This window comes from Cynocephalus volans, chromosome 11, assembly GCF_027409185.1.
Source record: "Cynocephalus volans isolate mCynVol1 chromosome 11, mCynVol1.pri, whole genome shotgun sequence".
In the NCBI taxonomy this organism is placed as follows: Eukaryota; Metazoa; Chordata; class Mammalia; order Dermoptera; family Cynocephalidae; genus Cynocephalus; species Cynocephalus volans.
Genome location: NC_084470.1, coordinates 46,076,033 through 46,096,073, shown reverse-complemented (window position 1 = coordinate 46,096,073; position 20,041 = coordinate 46,076,033).

Here is a 20,041-nt window from a genome sequence, read left to right as displayed (position 1 = left end):
CCAGGTTCTTCTCCTTCTGGGCCCACAGCTGGACTATATCCCCAGTATTCCCTGCAGCTAGGTATGGGCGTATGACCGAGTTACAGCCAATGGGAATATGAGTTGAAGGCATACCCCTCATCTGTGCTGGGCCCATAAAATCACCCAAAGCATTAACCTACATTCTTTCTCACTTTCACAGCTATCTTGGAAGACGTGTTGAAGGTGGCAGAACCACAAGAGGGAAGGAGCTTGGGTCCCTGAATTGTTACTTAGAGGAAGGTAATTCACCAATTAGGAGCATCCATTTGACTTTACATGAATGAAAAAATAAACTTCTATCTTGTTAAGCCTGAGACTTGAAGGATTTATCTGATATGGTTGGTACTGTTATCTTAACTAATGCACACTTCTACCTTCTCAAACAATATATGCCAACCAATTAAATTCTGACCCTGTATACTGTAATCTTGCGATATGTTAAAGAAAAAGCACAACAGCTTCTCAGAAATTAAATATTTACATAGTTTTAGAGGGGTATTCCCAGAATTCTTAGGAATCACACATCCAACCTAACTGGAAACACACAGATTTATAAGAGAAGTAAATCCTTTCTCCCAGGGATGGTTGTTGTAGTGACCATTTTGTATGCCTCCCAACATAGGTTTCCTCTGCCTCCAGGTACAGCCTCATTGGTGGGTAGCAGCGTGGGGGTGAGAGTCAGGGAGAGGAACAGAATTCATCCTCATCGATTTTAATTGACGTAACCTGGGAGGTCCACCCCCATCTCCCAGAGAGTGAATATAACCAAAACCTAAGACCTGAACACACTAATTGTTTCAGTAGAGAACCTATAAACTAAACTAGTTCAATGATATTGATCCTCAGACTCTGGTTTCACTCTTTTCCACTGGACTGGGCCTTATGATGATGTGAGCCATGTGCCTCTGTGTGAGACATAAGAATCAAACCAACCCCGAGGAAACAGCACACAAGAACAATCTGGGTAACAGTTACTCTGATGCCTGAATCAAGGTATATCTGAAGACTATTCAGTTATATTATCCAAAAGCTCCTTCCTTTTTATCACCAGTTAAAATTTAGTTTTCTGTTGCCTGAAACACTAAAACAAAGTGACCCTAACTGACTAAGGTGCTTGTTCTACTTGACCAGAGACATCTTCCACTCAGCAAATAGAATTAAGCTGAATAGCTCTTATTCCAATTACAGTAGCTGAACAGTTCCTTAAAATGGACACCTGGAATCTGCAATTGCTATTGTTGTAAAAATACTATAATATTGGATTAAGGAAGCCAATTTCTTCACTATTTTAACTGTAATTGACAAGGGAGAAGGAGTTGATTTACAGAGTAGAAGTTGTCCACTATCATTCATCTTCTTTCTGTCCTGTGTTGAGAGTTTTACATACCTTAACTAATGTAATTCTCCCAAAAGTCTAGTTAGGCAATTATTATTATGCCCATTGCAGGAATGAGCAAACTGAGCTAATGACAGATCATCCAGCCAAAAAGTTTGTTTTGCAAATAAATAAATATTAGCAGACACTCAAGAGCTGGTGGCGGAAGGAGACCCGAATAGGAATCATCAGAACATAGTTTTAGTTCCAGCTCTGATATTTTTGTTGCTCCAACACTAAGGTCACAGGAACACTGCCCTGCCAACTCAGGTGGGTTTTCAGAAAATTGAATAAGATGATGTACATGAAAGGGAATATAGAGTGGCTTGATGAGAAATGAGAGCCATAGAGATATTTAATAATATGTTCCAGTGGCACCAATATGCCAGAACCAGGATATGGGCTCCTTCACACTCCTGTCCAGTGAGACATCCTTTGGAAACAGCTTTACAAATACTGACAAAGGAGGACAAAGTAGTCCCTACCTCTTGCCTCAGCCTACATCTCATAGTGGGGCATATGTGTACAGCCGGTTCACACTTCCCAGCTTGATTGTCCTTTTGTAGAAGGGATGGCAATGGGGCAGTACAGGGGTTTAAAGCCTCTGCTCAGAGTACATTACAAAGCTATTGCACTCACCCAAGAGATACCCTAGGATGCATTTGCAGGTGAAAAAGTTTTTTCCCATGCAAGCCACTCTACAAAACTCAAAAAGGTGGCTCTTCCACCAGACGCACAGATATCAAGGTAAGGAAACTGGAAACATGAAAAAACAAGGTAACATGACACCACAAAAAAAATGATAATGCTCCAGTAAATGATCCCAAAGAATCAGTAATTGCCAACTTTCAAAAAGGAATTCAAATAAATGATCTTAGTGCTCGCTTCGGCAGCACATATACAAATAAATGATCTTAAGAAGCTAACTGAGATAAAAGAGAATACAGGCAAACAGTTCAATAAATCAGAAAAACAATTAATGGTCTGAATGAGAAATTCAACAAAGATACAGATATCATTAAAAAATCAAACAGATATCTTGAAATTGAAGAATTCATTGAATGAAATAAAAAATATATGTCTAAAAGTCTCAACAACAGACTAGATCAAGCAGAAGAAAGAATTTCTGCTCTTGAAGACAGCAGTTTTGAAATAACACAGGAAGACAAAAAAATAAAAATAAAAAAGGAGAAGAAAAAATAATCAAAAAATCTTACAAGATCTATGGGATACTATTAAGCAAACAAATATTCAAATTATGGGCATTTCAAAAGTAGAATAAAACAAAAGATATTGACAATCTATTTAAAGAAATAATAGCTGAACACTCCCCTATTCTTGGAAAAGATGCAAACATCTAAATCCAGGATGCTCAAAGGTCCCAAAATAGATTCAACCCAAATAGGTCATCTCCAAGACACATTGTACTCAAAGTATACAAAGTCAAAGACAGACAGAATTCTAAAAACAGCAAGAGAAAAACATTAAGTCACTTATAAGGGAATCCCCATTAGATAAACAGCAGACTTCTCATCTGAAACTCTATACACCAGGAGAGAATGATATAATATATTCAAAGTACTGAAAGAAAAAAACTGCCAGCCAAGAATACTATACCCAGAAAAGCTATCATTCAGAAATGGAGAAAGAAACTCTTTCTCAGACAAGCCAAAATTAAGGGAAATCATCACAAGACTGGTCTTGCAAGAAATGCTTAGGGGAGTCCTGCATCTAACAGAGAAAGAACAATGACAAACATCATGAAAATACTTGAAAATGTTAAACTTACTGGTAGAGTAGATACACAAATTAGAAAGAGATAGGAACCAAACTTTACCAATACAGAATACTATCAAACCACAGGATAAATGATAAGAAAGGAAGAAAGTAACAAACGAACAAAGGATACACAAAACAATCAGAAAACAAACAACAAAATGAAAGGAGTAAGACCTCACACATCAATAATAACCTTGAAAGTAAACATATTAAATGCTTCAGCTAAGACATAGTCTGGCAGAATAGACTTTTAAAAATGACCCATCCCTATGCTGCCTACAAGAATACATTTTACCTACAAAGACACACACAGACTGAAAGTGAAGGCATGGAAAAGGATATTCCATGCAAATATAAGAAAAAGTGAGCAGGAGTAGCTATACTTTCATCAGATAAATAGGCTTTAACTCAAAATCTGTACTAGAGACAAGGAAGGCACTATATTATGATAAAAGGTCCAATATAGCAAGAGGATATAGCAATTATAAATATATATGCACCCAACATCAGAGCTCACAGATATAAAACAAATATTATCAGATCTAAAAGGAGAGACAGACACTAACACAATGATAGTTAAGGATTTTAATACCCCACTCTCAGAATTGGACACATCATCGAGAGAGAAAATCAACAAGGAAATATCAGATTTAAATGGCACCATAATCCCAATGGACCTAACAGACATATACAGAGCATTTCATGCCACAGCTACAGAATGTGCATTTCTTTCATCAGCACATGGAACATTATCTAGGATCGACCATATGTTAGGCCACAAAATGAGTCTCAGCGAGTCCAAAACATCAAAATCATCTCAAGTATTTTTTCTGACCATAATAGAATAAGACTAGAAATCAATAACAAGAGGAACTTGTAAAGTTACACAAATACATGAAAATTAAACAATGTGCTTTTGAACAACCAATGGGCCAAAGTAGAGATCAAGAAGGAAATCAAAAAATTTCTTGAAACTAATGTAGACAGAAGCACACCATACCAAAACCTATGAGATACAGCCAATACAGATACAGTATTAAAAGGAAAGTTTCCAGCAATAAAGACCTGCATCAAAAAAGAAAAAAAAAAGAATAATTTCAAATAAACAGCCAAACAATACACCTCAAGGAACTAGAAAAGCAAAAACCCAAAATAATTTTTTTAAAAAGAAATAATAAAAATCAGTGAAGAAATAAATAAAATTGAGACTAAAAATACAATACAAAAGATTACTCAAACAAAAAGTTTGTTCTTTGAAAAGATAAGCAAGATCTACAAACCATTAGCCAGACTAACCAAGAAAAAAAGAGAAAAGATCCAAATAAATAAAATCAGAAATGCCCATGGTGACATTACAACAGATAGCACCAAAATACAAAGGACCATCAGAGACTATTATAAACGACTATACACCAACAAATATGAAGACCTAGAGGAAATGGATAAATTTCTGTACACATATGTCCTACCAAGACTGAACCAAAAGGAAGTAGAAAACCTAAATAGACCAATAACAAGTAACAAGATAGAATCAGTAATAAAAAGTCTCCCAACAAAGAAAAGCCCAGGACCAGAAGGCTTTTTTACAGAATTTTACCAAACATTTAAAGACGGATTAAATACCAATATTTCTTAAACTATTTCAAAAAATTGAAGTGGATGAAGTCTCTCCAAGCTCATAATATGAAGCCAGCATTACCCTGATACCAAAACTCAAAGACACAACAAAAAATGAAAACTACAGGCCAATTTCCCTAATGAACACAGATGCAAAAATCCTCAACAGAAAACTAGCAAACTGAATCCAACAGCACATCAAAAAGATTATACACTGTGATCAAGTGGGATTTATCCTAGGGATGCAAGGATGGTTCAACATATGCAAATCAAGAAACATAATACATCAAATCAACAGAATAAAAGAAAAAATCCACATGATTGTCTCAATAGTTACAGAAAAGGAACTTGATAAAATTCAACATCACTTCATGATAAAGACTCTCAACACATTAGGCACAGAAGGAAAGTATCTTAATACATTAAAGGCTATATATGACAAACCCACAACAAACATCATACTGAATATGGAAAAGCTGAAAGCTTTCCTCTTACTGGAATAAGATAAGAATGCTCACTCACCATTTCTATTCAACATAGTACTGGAAGTCCTAGCCAGAGCAATTAGGCAAGAGATAGAAATAAGGGCTTCCAAATTGGAAAGAAAGAAGTCAAGTTGTTCCTGTTTGCAGATGACATGATTTTATAGAAGGAGAAATCTAAAGACTCTATCAAGAAACTTCTAGACCTAATAAACAAATTCAGTAAAGTTCCAGGATACAAAATCAACATATAAAAATCAGTAGCATTTTAATACACCAACAATGAACTAGCAGAAAAAGAAATGGAAAAAGCTATCCCATTTACAACAGCAATAAAAAATAATGAAATACCTAGGAATAAACTTAACCAAGGAGGTGAAAGATCTCTGTAATGAAAACTATAAAACACTGATTCAAGAAATTAAAGAAGACGCACACACACACACACACACACACACACACACACACAAGACATCCCACGCTCATGGATTGGAAGAATCAATATCATCAAAATGACCATACTACGCAAAGCAACCCACAGACTCATGCAATTCCCATCAAACTACAAATGACATACTTCACAGAAATAGAAAAAACAATTCAAAAATGAATATGCAACAACAAGAGACCCCAAAGAGCCAAAGCAATTCTGAGCAAATAGAACAAAGCAGGGGGTATCACACTCCCTGATTTCAAAATATACTAAAAAGTAATAGTAATCAAAACAGCATGGTACTGGCACAAAAATAGACACATAGATCAATGGAACAGAACAGATAATTCAGAAATAAATCCACATACCTACAGCTAACTGATTTTTGACAAAGGATCCAAGAACACACATTGGGGAATGAACAGTTTCTTCAATAAATGGTGCTGGGAAATTGGAGATCCATATGCAAAACAATGAAACTAGATCCCTATTTCTCACCGTATACCAAAATCAACACAAAGTGGATTGAAGACTTAAAGGTAAAACCCAAAACTGCAAAACTGCTAGAAGAAAACATAGGGGAAACACTTCAGGACATATGTTTGGACAGACTTTATGAATAATATTTTAGAACCACTGGAAACAAAAGCAAAAATTAACAAATGATATTATATCAAGCAAAAATCATCTGCACATAAAGGAAACAATCAACAGAATGAAAAGACAACCTGCAGAATGGGAGAAAATATTTGCAAACTCTGCATCTGAGAAGGGATTAATACCCATAATATACAAAGAACTCAACTCAACAGTAAAAAAAACAAATAATCCAATGAAAAAATGTGCAAAGGGACTGAATAGACATTTTTTGAAAGAAGACATACAAATGGTCATCAGGCATATGAGAAAATGCTCAACATTGCTAACCACCAGAGAAATGCAGATCAACACCACACTGAAATATCCTTTCATCCCAATTAGAATGCCTATTATCAAAAAGACACAGAAAATAACAAATGCTGGTAAGGATGAGGAAAAAGGGAACTCTTATACATTGTTGGTGGAAATGTAAATCAGTACAGCCACTGTGGAAAACAGTATGGAGATTTCTCAAACTACAGATAGAACTACCACATGATCCAGCAATCCCACTCCTGGGTACATATACAAAAGAATGGAAATCATCAAGTCGAAGGGATACCTGCACTCCCATTTTCATCACAGCTCTATTCACAATAGCCAAGAGCTGGAATCAACCTAAATGTCCTTTCACAGATTACTGGATAAAGAAATCCATTACATATAAGCACAATAGAATACTAATCAGCCATAAAAAAAGAATAAAATTCTGCCATTTGCAGCAACGTGGATGAGCTTGGAGAAAATTATGTTAAGTGAAATAAGCCAGGCACAGAGGGAGAAATACCACATGTTCGCACTCATATATGGAAGCTAAAAAAGTTGATCTCATAGAAGTAGAGAGTAGAAGAGTGGTTACTGCAGACTGGTGGGGGGAAGAAGAAGAGGAAGATGGGGAGAGGGTGGTCAGTGAATATAAAATATTAGAGAGATAGGAAGAATAGGATCTGGGGTTCGATATTAATATAGGGAGACTACAGTTAACAACCAAATGCTGTGTATCTTTGAATAGCTAAGTCAAGATGATGTTGAATGTTTCTAACACAAAGAAGTGAAAAATGCTTGAGGTTATAGATGTACTAAGCAACCAATATGATTATTGCCCACAGTATGAATATATGTACGTACCTAAATGTCGTATTTTACTCCATAAATCTTTAATATTATCACAGGTCGATAGGGAAAAAGAAGCTGAAAAGAGAAAAAAGAGAGACATAGAGAGCAGAACAGTGGTTAGCAGAGGCAGGGAAGCAGGGAAGGGGAAACACTGGTAGACTGATACAATTTCACAAAGTTATAGTTAGACAGGAAGAATAAGTTCTGGTGCACTAGGGTGACAATAGCTGATAATATTATACTGTATATTTCAAGATAGTTGGACAAGAGGATTTTGAATGTTATGACCACAAAGAAATGATAAATGTTTAGGTGATAGATATGCTAACTATTCTGATTAGTTCATTACACAATATATGCATGTATTAAAACAACAAACTCTATCCTATAAACATGTAAAATGAAAAAAAATTAAATTTTTTTTAAAAATAAATTAGCATTACACAAGAAAAAAATTCAAAGAAACTTTTAGAATATTATTTTTTCCCTTGGAGTTTTTTACTTTAACTTGGTTGCTTCTAAGTGAGGATCTTTTTTCTCAGCATTCTGCTCAGTATGGGTTAGGCCATTATACTCTGAGGACTTTTTTACTTCACCTCTGGGGAACTTTCCTCCATTTTCCATTGGTTTCTTTCACTTCATTATCTCTGTCCTCTTTCTGAAACTCTTAATGGATAAATGTTAAACTTATTATTCCTTAATTGTCTATGTATTCTTTTACTTTCAATAGTGAAAAGTGGATACAACCTATGCTTCTAACAATCAAGGATTGATTAAATACAATATTCTTACACATTTGTTGATGAGGCATAAAATCAATTTTAAAGTGATGGTTTATAACATGAGATCCGGATGGATATGCAATTTAAACAACAACAACAAAAATTAAACCACAAATCTACTAGAAGAAAGCATCAGGAAGAAAGTTGTAATCTCAGACTAGAAATATGATACAAAATATGATACAAAATCCTGAATATGATACAAAACCCAAACCATTAAGGATAAATTGGTAAATTTTAATGCATGAAGTTTTATATTTGTCTTACTCTTTTTTGGTAAAATTTTGAAAAGTATAATATATATAGTAAAAAGTATACACGATTGCACAAACTGCTGAATTTTCACAAACTGCACAACCTGTGTAATTAGTACCTAGTATAAGAAAGAAAATGTTACCAATATCCAGAAGGCCCCTTATGCTGTTTCCTGGCACCACCACCCCAAGGGTACCTCTTGACCTTCTTAACTTTCAATGCCATAGGATAATGTTGCCTGTTTTTGAACTTTATATACATGGACCAATACAGCACATGCTCTTTGTGGCTGACTTCCTTGCTCAATTTTATGTTTGTGAGATTCATCCACATTGTTGTATGTAGTTGTAGTACACTCTTTCTCATTGCTGTATACTATTCCACATGTGAAAATACTCTGATTTATGTCTATTTCACTGTTCATAGAATGATCCCTTTTTTTCCATTTTTCATTACGGGAGATGTCCTTACTCATCTTTCAACTTTGGCTTTAACCCTGTCTTTTCCATTTCTTGTGTGCGTGTGTGTGTGTGTGCGTGTGTGTGCGTGTGTGTGTGTGTGCGTGCGTGCATGCATGCGTGTGTATGTGTGTGTGTACACATATATATATGCACTGGTGACCAGCAGACTTTCCTTTGGGGTAGCTAGGTAGGGAGCTGTCTGCAGGCTGAGTCCCCTACAGTTGCCTTGTAAAGAGCGTTTGGGTTTCATATTGGAATTCCTTCCTTGGTGGAGCTGGTTTGTTCTTGATGTCCTTATTTCTCTCTCTCTAATATTAATTTTGCTGAGTTAATTTCTGCATTAATTTCTGATCTGCTCAGTTTTTCTCCATATCCCCCAAATGACTGAAGGATACCTTCCTAGAAAGATCACACATTTTTTTTAAGAACTAAAAGTAATTTCTGGTAATGAGTATGCTGCCAGTATGAATCTGGCCCTCACATCATGGGCATGAGGGGTAAGAGTTAGCTTTGTAACTCAGAATTATTCATAAATAAATAAATAAGAAAAATCACTTTAAAAAAAGAACTAGTTCCTGGATTTTGTGCTATTGTCATATGCTCTTTGCATGAAGGGAAGTAGGAGAGGGACACCACCAGGAGTCTCAGCTGTTATAATTTCAGTTTTTAAATTAATAGTGCTGGCGATCACCCTATGGCCAGCATTTTGTATTTGTTGACTTCAACCTTGGAGATGTTCCTGCTCCCCCTTGGAGAAAATTGCTTTCATCTCAGGTGTTTTGGGGTTTGGGTTAGGGTTAGGGTCAGGGTTAGGCTGTTTCAGGCTGCAGTTTCTCACATTCTGTTGTCTCTGTCAAACTGATCACATCTGTCTTTTATGTTGCAGGATTTCCTTAAACTTTCTCTTTTGCTGTTGGCTTTTGCCTTTGTCTTCCAGCACAATTGAAACAATTGTGTTTCAATTATTGTTCTAAAAAAGCTCCCTTTGTTCTTTCAGGGGGCTTTTGGTAAACAGGAAGACTAGATATATTAGTCCGTATCGCAAACCTAAAACCAGATATTCATTTTTGTGGGTCATTTCAGTAAAGGTGAGTAGAATAGGTTGGAGAGGAGCAGGACATTATTGTAATAATCCATCCAAGATAAAAGAGGTCCTTAGGTTGGAATAGGTGCAGGTAGCAATTTAGAGGAGTGGAAAAATTTAATAAAAATTATGTAAGTGGAATCAACAGGACTTGATGAGGGATTAGACATGGGAATTAAGAGTAAAGAGTAAAATGACCCTGAAGGATACTGTAACCAGCAGACAGAGGTGCCATTAACTGAGCTGGCACTTCACAGGGACTATAGTAGTTATTGTTGCTGCTGTTGTTTTGTTATTATGAAGAGGTGACATTTTAATGCATCAAAACATTTCTGATTGTAGCTTAAATATTTCATAAGCTGAAAAGTGTAAAATGTCCAAACTGAACCCAATAGAACAGTCCTTGCATTTTTGGAGTTAACCTTGCTGATGAGATACAACTAGGTCTCTCTGGAGATTTCGCCAGAGTCTCAGAAAATAGGCAGCAATAACTTCCAGAAGGCACAAACCTTGAATTGTTTCTTGGGCTACTAACGTGCTTAGACTATGTCTCCTGAAAAAGTTTTACAGTAACTTGCACTAATATTGAGAAATGAAGTATCTTGAGTAAAAGTTTAATCTTTTTATTTCCTCTGGTGTACTCCAATATAATTAACTTCATGTCAATAAATGCTATATTTTTTATAGCTTACAAAATCTGGACTGTTATATTTTGATGCTGTTGGCACCCCATATGGAGACAGTCTTCAGGGAGGATGCTAATATCTGATTGCAAGTGGGAAGGAAGGAATTAAGAATGTATTTCCAGAAGCAAGAAAAAGCAAAAACTGAACTCAGAGGAGGTAGACTCCAAACCTAGGGATCTTCGCCGCATCACCACATGCTCCACATCCCCTTCCTTAAATGACTCTTTAGCTGCTATGTCATCATAGCATACTAAAGACTGATTTTAGGAAGGGTAGTTCTTCAGGACCAAACATCTGAAAAAGAAATGCTGAGCATTCTTGGGGTGCTTGTAGAAAAATACTAGGCCTTGTTTGAAATTTTGGGGTTGCAACAACACAAAATCACATTGCAGAATAAGCCAAAGTCAAAAGACTGGACACATTTTATTTTCTGTGTTTTAGTCCGGATTTGGGGCACCTGGAGTGATTAAAGTACTTGTAAAATTCCAGCCACATTATAGCATTATTAGACCATATTTATATCTTCCTCTTTGTCAGATTCATGAAGAAAATGAATTTTAAGAGAGTCAGGGTACCTTTAAGAAGTCACAGAAAAGAGATGAGGCCTTGCTGGCAAGGAAGAAAAAGGTATCAGATGCTTGTCTGGGGAAAAGGAGAGGAGAGAAGTTTAACAAAGAGAGAAAGGGGTGCTCAGGTCCAGAGGATATCTACCTGTCTCTCTTCAGTACTTTATAAGCTTATATAGTCCTTTCACTTAAATAATTTTATCCTTGTTTCCTGGGACAGGCAAGGGAGGGTATATTATCTCTATTTCATGGGAAAATAAGACAGAGATTTTAAAGGAGCATGCCCAGAGTTTCGTAGCTAGAAAGTTAGGGAAGCCCGAGGACTCCCAAATCCCAGTTTTGTGCTCTTGAAAGACTGCAGTTCTGTATTATATTGCACTGGCCATAATCATTCAGGCAGGCTGAGAAGCAGCCTTATTGATGCTATTCTCTGCTAAAGGAAAACCAAACAATCAGTTCAGTTCAATCAATCCAATTTAAAGTTGACTTTGTATAAGTGCGGAAGCAGGGAGACAGCAATTTGGATTTCCAGCTAAGATGGTATGCTACATTTAAAATTGCCTTCTAATCACACTGTATTGACTATCTCAAAGTAATGTTCACAAACTAATGAGACCCAATGTGACATGAAATTCATGACCATTGATCTAAGGTTCAACTTATTGCTTGTATATGCACATAACAGAAGGTCCAAATGGTTACCCAGGCTTGCTCTACTGCCATCCTCCATGCTGCTTTGGTTACAGCACGTATGAGAAAGAGTGTAGCGCGAGGGTGTACAAATGAGTGCAAGTGTGTTCATGTGTCTGAGTAGGACAGTGTGGGTGTGCGAGGTGTTTCAATTTCATGAGGAAATCAATTTTGAGTCTAGAACTGCCTTTCTCTAAGATGAAAAATTGATAAAACAAAATAAGCATATAACTTTGCTCAAGTTCCTAGAAGCAGTATGACACAGCGGTTCAGATGCAGGAGATTTATGGAGGGGGTACTCACTGGAGAAAAAGGGTGAAGGGACCAGGACGGGACAGGGCAAGGCTGTGGTCTCAGCTGGAGATGAGCCTCTACCTTATCCTACTGGGAGCTCTGGAGCATGAATTCCATCATAGAGTTGGTGAGGACTGGATTTCTTTACCCCCATATCAGACAGTCATTGGCTGTAGTCTGCGGGTTGTGGGAGGTGGGGAAGGGGACACATCATCCTAGGTTAGGCAGCTCTCTTGCTTGACTGAGGGCCAATACTCCAGAGAAGGGGCAGCTATAAGACAGTAGCAGTCAACACTCTCAACAGCTGGGGGACGGGTGCACCAGCCGAGCAACAGGGATCTGGTCAGAGCACCAGTGATGTCCACTAGATATTCCATTTGTTTGTATTTTTAAAAAGCAAACTTCATCCAGAGTATGGTTTGTGTCTTCTGCATTTTTTGATCAGCAGCTATTACTCTGGAGGACAGAAACATTTTGATTGGGAATCCATACCAAGGATAAGTGAGGTCTATAGGTCCACTGGTGGCTTCATGCTTTAGTAGAAAGAGTCTGAGACGAAAACTGGTGAAATCTGAGTATGATCTGTTGTCTAGTTAATTGTGTGGTGCCAATGTTAATTTCCTGGTTTGGATAGCATCCTATAGTGTTGTAAGATGTTACCACTGGGAGAAGCAGAGTGATGGGTACACAGGAACTCTTCGTACTATTTTTACAACCTCTTGTGAGCCTATAATTATTTCAAAGTAAAAAAATATTTTTAAAAGCATAAGATCTGTAGTTAGCATAAGAGATTTGAGTCCTGATGCCTGTAGCAATGAGATGTACAATGTGCAGTATTACAGACACTTTAAGGAGAGTGACCATGTTTTATTATTTTCTGTATTTCCTGTTCTATCACAGGGCCTGGGCCTTAATAAATACATACACACACACACACACACACACACACACACACACACACACACATAATAAAAGCAGTTATTTTTGCTTCTATATATAAAAAGTCTGTTGTTATGGAAACACGTCTCAAATCAATCTCCTTTTAACAAAATAAAAGTCCTCTGCATTCACCAGCATCATTCCATAAGAAGAAACAGAACTAATGTGTAAAAGACATTAATGTAAAGCTGTATGAAAAAATAAAATTTGCAGCACATTAATACCTAGATAAGCTTGCCACTGTCACACTTCTAGAACTAACTAGGCAGGTCTTTCTCTCCTTCTACCAGGCTCTAACTCAGGCTTTTTTTCTTTTGCATCACAAAAAAAAAGAAAAAAAAACAGTTGTGGTGGTTAGTCTTTGGAAATGGCATATTCCTTTTTTTAATCAACTATGGGCATTTGTCAAATGGTGTTAACTGGCTATCAGGTTCTTCTCCATTCTTCTCAGGTGTGTGTATATGTGTCTGCGTATATACGTGTCCTAATAGGTGGCTTTTTGACCCTTAGAAGGAGAGAAATGGTGGCCTTGACTATCTATCTCTAAGGAATGACTTCTCTGCTCCAGGACCAAGATCTCCTACCTCTTGTTCCTTCTTTTTATACCCTGGGATGCCTGTTGGTACCTGCAAGGATGCAGCATAGTAGCATCTAGCTTGAAATAAAAAAATCTGGATTTCAGGCTAGTGGATAAATCACTCAGCTTTCTCATCTCTGCTTTGGAAAAATTCTACTTGCCTTGACCTCCTTACATGGAGGTCATGGGATACCATGAAAGAATAACTATGTGCCTTGTAAACTCCAAAGCAGGATGCAAATGTCAGTTATTTTTGCTTATGGGCATGTCTCAAACACTCTTGCCCTGCTGGGTCCTTATCCCCTGTGGCAATTTGAGGAAACCCTCTCTGAGTGTCCCTAGGTATCATTGCACATAGGATAACACTTACGGAAAACATCTCCTGCCAGGCACTGTCATAAGTGCTTTACTTGTTTACCTCATTTACTTAAAACAGTCCCAGCCTCCTAGCCCGAGGCAGATGTTAGTGTCCCATCTTTCAGAGAAGAAACTGAGACTCAAGGAGGCTGATAACTGTTTCCACGGCCCTATGACCAGTAAGCAGCTGGGTGAGTAGTCATTCATGTTGATGTAATTCCACAGCCGGTGTCCCCATAAGGCATCAAGGTCTGTGTTCAATGTCATCACTTTGAGGCATAATTTCCTGAGGCCTTGTCTGCCTTCCCACATCTCCTGCTCGCTTTTTCTCTAAAATTGAGGGCTGAATCAATGTATTTATCCAGTTAATTTTATCTCATTCAATTTATGAGAAAGGGTGCATTTGTGGGCTGCCACAATGACCTATCTTTTCATCGCCATTTTTCCCCACTCCAGTGGGCCTGTGAGGTGAGGCACAATGCTTTTCCCAATGCAGTCAAAATTCTCAGGCATGAGTGTGTGTGTGTGTGTGTGTGTGTGTGTGTGTGTGTGTGTGCGTGCGCGCGCACGCGTGTGTGTGTGTGTGCGCGCACACTTTCTATCGGACTGATTGCTATGTTCGTCAAGGTCATTGATTCTCCCTCTCATCTATCCAACAATTGATGTAAGATTCTAAAGAAGTGCCCTTTTGTTCTGGAAACGCAGTATGAGTAGTCTGAAAAAGCCAACATTTATGTAAGTTTTCGTTTAAAAATCTCTGTAATCAATGCTAATTTGACACGATGGCATATGATACTTTTCATCTCCAAAGCTCTTTGCAAAAATTAATCACCGATTAATCTAAAACTTTAGCGCATTATTTATTCAGTATCAGTGCACTCTGAACTTGAAAATATTTATATTTAAAAGTATGGCTGGTAAAGCTATTCCACGATGCTTTAAAGTGGAAAAAAAGTTTGAATAATTGTCAGAGAAGGACATATTACGAGTTATGTGAGATGAGACTTGAATTATCCCGAGAACTGTTAGTATCTCCCTGGGAAATGCTACACAAATAATCAGTTGGAAGTTTGCTGAAGGAATTTCTCCAAAGTAATAATGCTTATAGGGTAAGGCAATAAGCTCTGACATAAGAGTGAGCAGCTCTGCCTTCTCTTTCAGAGTCCAGGGAGCTTTTATTCATAGCTACTCCCTGAAATAGTACTTTGTGAAGAGGAGGCAAGTTGGATTGTCCAAACAAAACATTAAATCAGATGAGAGGGCGGGGGGAAGGAGGAAAAGGAGAAGGAGAGAAGAAAGAAAGGAAGAGAAGGGGGCAGATAAGAGGGAGGGAAAAGAAGGAAGGAAGGAAGGGAAAAAAGAAACAAGGAAAGAAAGTTGCATGCGGTTGGCTTGAGATTGAAAAAACAAAGCTTGGTGCTACTAAAAGCAGAGGCCATTTCTATAGAAGAAACATAAACTGCAAAGACTTCCTAGGTCTTAACTTTCATTTTAAGATATGAAACATAAACTCTTCCATGACTACAAAGTAAGCTGGTGGGCTAAAGAATCTTTCAAAACAAGCCTACCTGTAGCCCCACCTGGTGGTCCTTCTCCCTTCAAACCACAAGTTATAGTCCACAGCTATGCAAATTTACAGAAAATCTGCATATGATCCTAGTCTTGGGGCACACAATTAAATTTTTCTAGACACTGATCAGAAAACCTATCTATCTAGAATTAGGGTCTCTCTCCCTCTCCCTTCCTCCCCCACCTTCTCTCTTTTGCCACAAATTGTGGTCACAATTTATTTCAAAGCTGACGACAGAGCTAAAAGCTCAGATGACACCCCTAGCCACCTCCTAGTGGGAAGTTGGTACAGCTGAGCAGGCATGAATTCATAACACAGCAGGAACGAGGCTGTCAAACCCAGGCTGTGAAAAATCTTTCGAATTTCCACAATAGGGAAAAGCAAACCAGCTGAACAGAGGCAATATTTGAAATTTGGAAGAAGAAGAAAGAACATTCTAGCTCTGAGACTGAGTACCCAGTCAGCTTTCAGGCAGGGATGTGTCTTAGCAACAGTAGCTTATGGGTTATTAGGGATTTTTTTTTGGTAGACATATTGATTGATTGATATTTACCCACAGGTCCATACTGTGGCTAGGAGAAAGGATGGAAAAATTCACAAAGGGTTTCAGAGGTGCCCATCCCTTCCGGAAATGTCAGTATCTTATACTGTGTAATCCTGGACCTCTGGGGGCCCCAGATCTTTAAGGACAACATGAAGGTGTGAATGGTAGCTATAAAGAGCTCTCTGGCTTTGCATGAAACTTCCCACACTGTTGCCTAGCCTCTGTACCAGTCCCTGGACAGCTGACTCTGCAGGCCTGATTCTCTTTATACTAAGGCTCTGTCAGCAACACATCTGTAGAGAGGAAGCTGGCACAGCAGTAAGCTGACAAATATAATTTTAAATTAAATAGTATATTTTAAAATGTGTTTCACACGTTAAAAGCACAGATGGCGAGGCGTCCGTGCCTTAGGATACAGCTGTGCTGAGGAGAAAACAGGTGTGGATTGCAATTCATCCTCACACCAGTTTTCTGGAACAGATGCCCCTGAGCCGTGCAGTTACCTGATCTACCTCTGTGCCCTTGGGCTGAAGATCTTGCTGGAAAACTCTAATCCACATGGACCATGCCACAGGAGTTTCTGGTCTTGAGCTGGCATTGCTTCCAGCTAAAAACACTGTGCACAACCATTTTACAACATCAATGATACATATTTTGTGCTATTTTTTTGTTTTGGTGATTGTTATAATTTCAGATTATTTTTGTTAGGCAGGAGCTGAAGGCAGGCCCCCCTCCACCCCACCACCTAGCAGAAGGCAAGAGCATGCCCAGGGACCTAGGCAGGAACTGCAGGCAGCAGAAGGAAGGAGAATGACAAAAACACCACTTCCGCCTGTGTGGTCCACCACAGCCACTACCACCACAAGGATGGCTTGCTGCCACAGTAGCAGCCAAAGCCATTGTGAAGGCAACCTGCCACCCACTCAATTGCATTGAAACAAGGAGAGTCACCAACAGAGACCAGAGAAAGATGAGGGAGTCTCTCCCCTCAAACCCACTCCAGAGTAACAGAAGAAGCAACTGCTCTACCAGATGACTAGACATCAATGTATAGATACTAGAAATAAGAAAAAAATTGACACTACCAAAGAAATATGGCAATTCTCAAGTACCAGACCCCATAGAGCAGGAAACCCTTGAAATGACTGAGCAACAATCTTAAGGAAACTCAACGGAATATGAGATCACTCAGACAAAATAACGAAACAAGAAAAGAAGTCCAGGATAGGAAGGAAGAAACCTACAAAGAGATTAGTACTTTTAAAAAGAGTGTAGCAAAACTCCTGGAATCAAAGGATTCATTTGAGAAAATAAAAAAATACAACCAAGAGCTCAAGTAGCAGGCTAGAGCAAGCAGAAGAAAGAATTTCTGATCTCGAAGATAGTCTTTTCAAAACAACCCAGAATGGACCAAAAAAAAAAAAAAAAGAAATTTCTAAAAATGAAGAAAATCTAAAGGGGATAGCAGTCAACCTTAAGTTCACAAACATCCAAATCATGGGTGTTTGAGAAGTGAAGGAGAAAGGAAAAGACATTAAAAGCTATTGAATGAAATAATAACAGAAAACTTCCCAGGTATAAGGAGAGACACAGACCTTCATATCCAGGAGGCCCAAAGATCTCCAAGTACATAATATCCAAAAAGATCTTCTCCAAGTCACATTATTGTCAAACTGGCAAAGCACAAAGACAAAAGAGAATCCTAAAAGCATCAAGAGACAAGCATCAAGTCACCTGTGAGGGAGCCCCATCAGACCAACAGCAGACTTCTCAACAGGAACTCTACAGGCCAGAAGAAAATGGGATGATATATTCAAAATACTAAAAGAAAAACACTGCCAGTCAAGAATACTGTACCCAGCTAGGCTATTCTTCAGAAACGAGGGAAAAATAGCATATTTCCTAGACAAACAAAAATTGTGGGAGTTAACCACCACATGTCCAGCCCTGCAAGAAATCCTCAAGGGAGTCCTGCATCTGGAATCCAAGAAATGAAAAACACTACCATGAATACACAAGACAGAACAAAACCCCCTGGGAGAAAAAAAGTGCAAATGAGAAATAGAAAGAAGCTAAATCTTACCACCTCAAAAAATCAACAAACATCAAAGACAAACAATAAAAGGAGAAGAAAGAAACAAAAGATATGTAAAATATCCAAACAGAAATCATTCACATGTCAGGAGTAAGACAATACCTTTCAACAACAACCCTAAATGTAAATGGATTAAAACCCCACTCAAAAGACTGACTGATTGGATCAAAAAGCTAGACCCAACTATATGCTATCTTCAAGAGACTCACCTGACCTATAAAGGCACACACAAAGACTAATAATGAAGATATGGAAAAAGATGTACCATACAAGTGAAAATCAAAAATGAGCAGGAATAACTATTCTTAGATAAAATAGATTTTAAACCGAAAGCCATAAAAAGAGACAAGGAAGGCCTCTTAATGATAAAAGGATCTATTTAGCAAGAAGACATAACAGTCATAAATATATATGCACCCAACATAGGAGCACCCAGATATAAAGCAAACACTATTAGGCCCAAAGATACAGATAGACCCCAATACGATCATAATAGGGGACCTGAACACCCCTCTCGCAGTGCTGGACATATCATCTAGACAACGAATCAACAGAGAAACACAGGATTTAAACTACATTTTAGACCAATTGGGGCTGGCACAGAACTACAGAACATTTCATCCAACAACAGAATATACATTCTTCTCATCAGCACATGGAACATTCTCCAGGACAGACCACATGCTAGACATAAATCAAGTCATAACAAATTTTTAAAAACTCAAATCATTTCAAGTATCTTTTCAGACCAAAATGGATTAAAACTAGAAATCAATAACAAGCAAAACTCTAGAAAGTATACAAACACATGGAAAGAAAACAACATACTCCTGAAAAACATATGGTTTCAAGAAGAGATTAAACAGTAAATCAAAAAAATTCTTGAAACTAATGAAAATAAAGCCACATCATACCAAAACCTGTGTGATGCTGAAAAAGCAGTACTCAGAGGAAATTTTATTGCAATAAATGCTTAGATAGATGAAAAGAATTGAAAATTTTCAAATAAGCAACCTAATGCTACACCTCAAAGAACAAGAAAAACAAGAACAATCCAATCCCAAAATTAGTAGGTGGAAAAAAATAATTAAGATCAGAGCAGAGCTAAATAAAATAGAAGGCTGAGAGGGGTCAAGATTGCAGAGGAGTCAGTTCCTGGTGTCGCTCTTTCCCACAGAGCGACCAATTTGCAGCTTTTGAGGAGCAGTGACAGAGGACCCAAAATCTGTGCTGGAATGGACAGGAACCACCCCCTGTGGGACCTCAGTTCAGGTTGCTCCCCATTTCATAGAGAGACTTTAGAGCTTTTGGGCTCACATGCCCCAAGCCTGCTGGCCAGAGAAGGCAGGCAGAGCCAGAGTGGGACTTCCGGAGCAGTCTGTCCTGTCTCCAAGAGTGATCTGAGAGGCACAGGTTCCCAAGCCCTGAGCCAGATGAGCTGGTGAAGGCTGATGGGGTGGGAGGCCTAGGCTGTTCCATCTCTGTGAAAGGCCTGAGAGGCTCTGGGATCCTAAGCCCCGAGTCAGACAAGCTGGTGAACACAGGCAGGACAGAACTTCTGGCCCAGGCCGTCTGTCTCCAAGAATGACTTGAGAGGCTCTGGACTCCCATGCTACCCAACCAGCTGGTGAAGGCAGGTGGGGTGGGACTTCCGGTCCAGGCTAGTTTCTGCTGTCCAG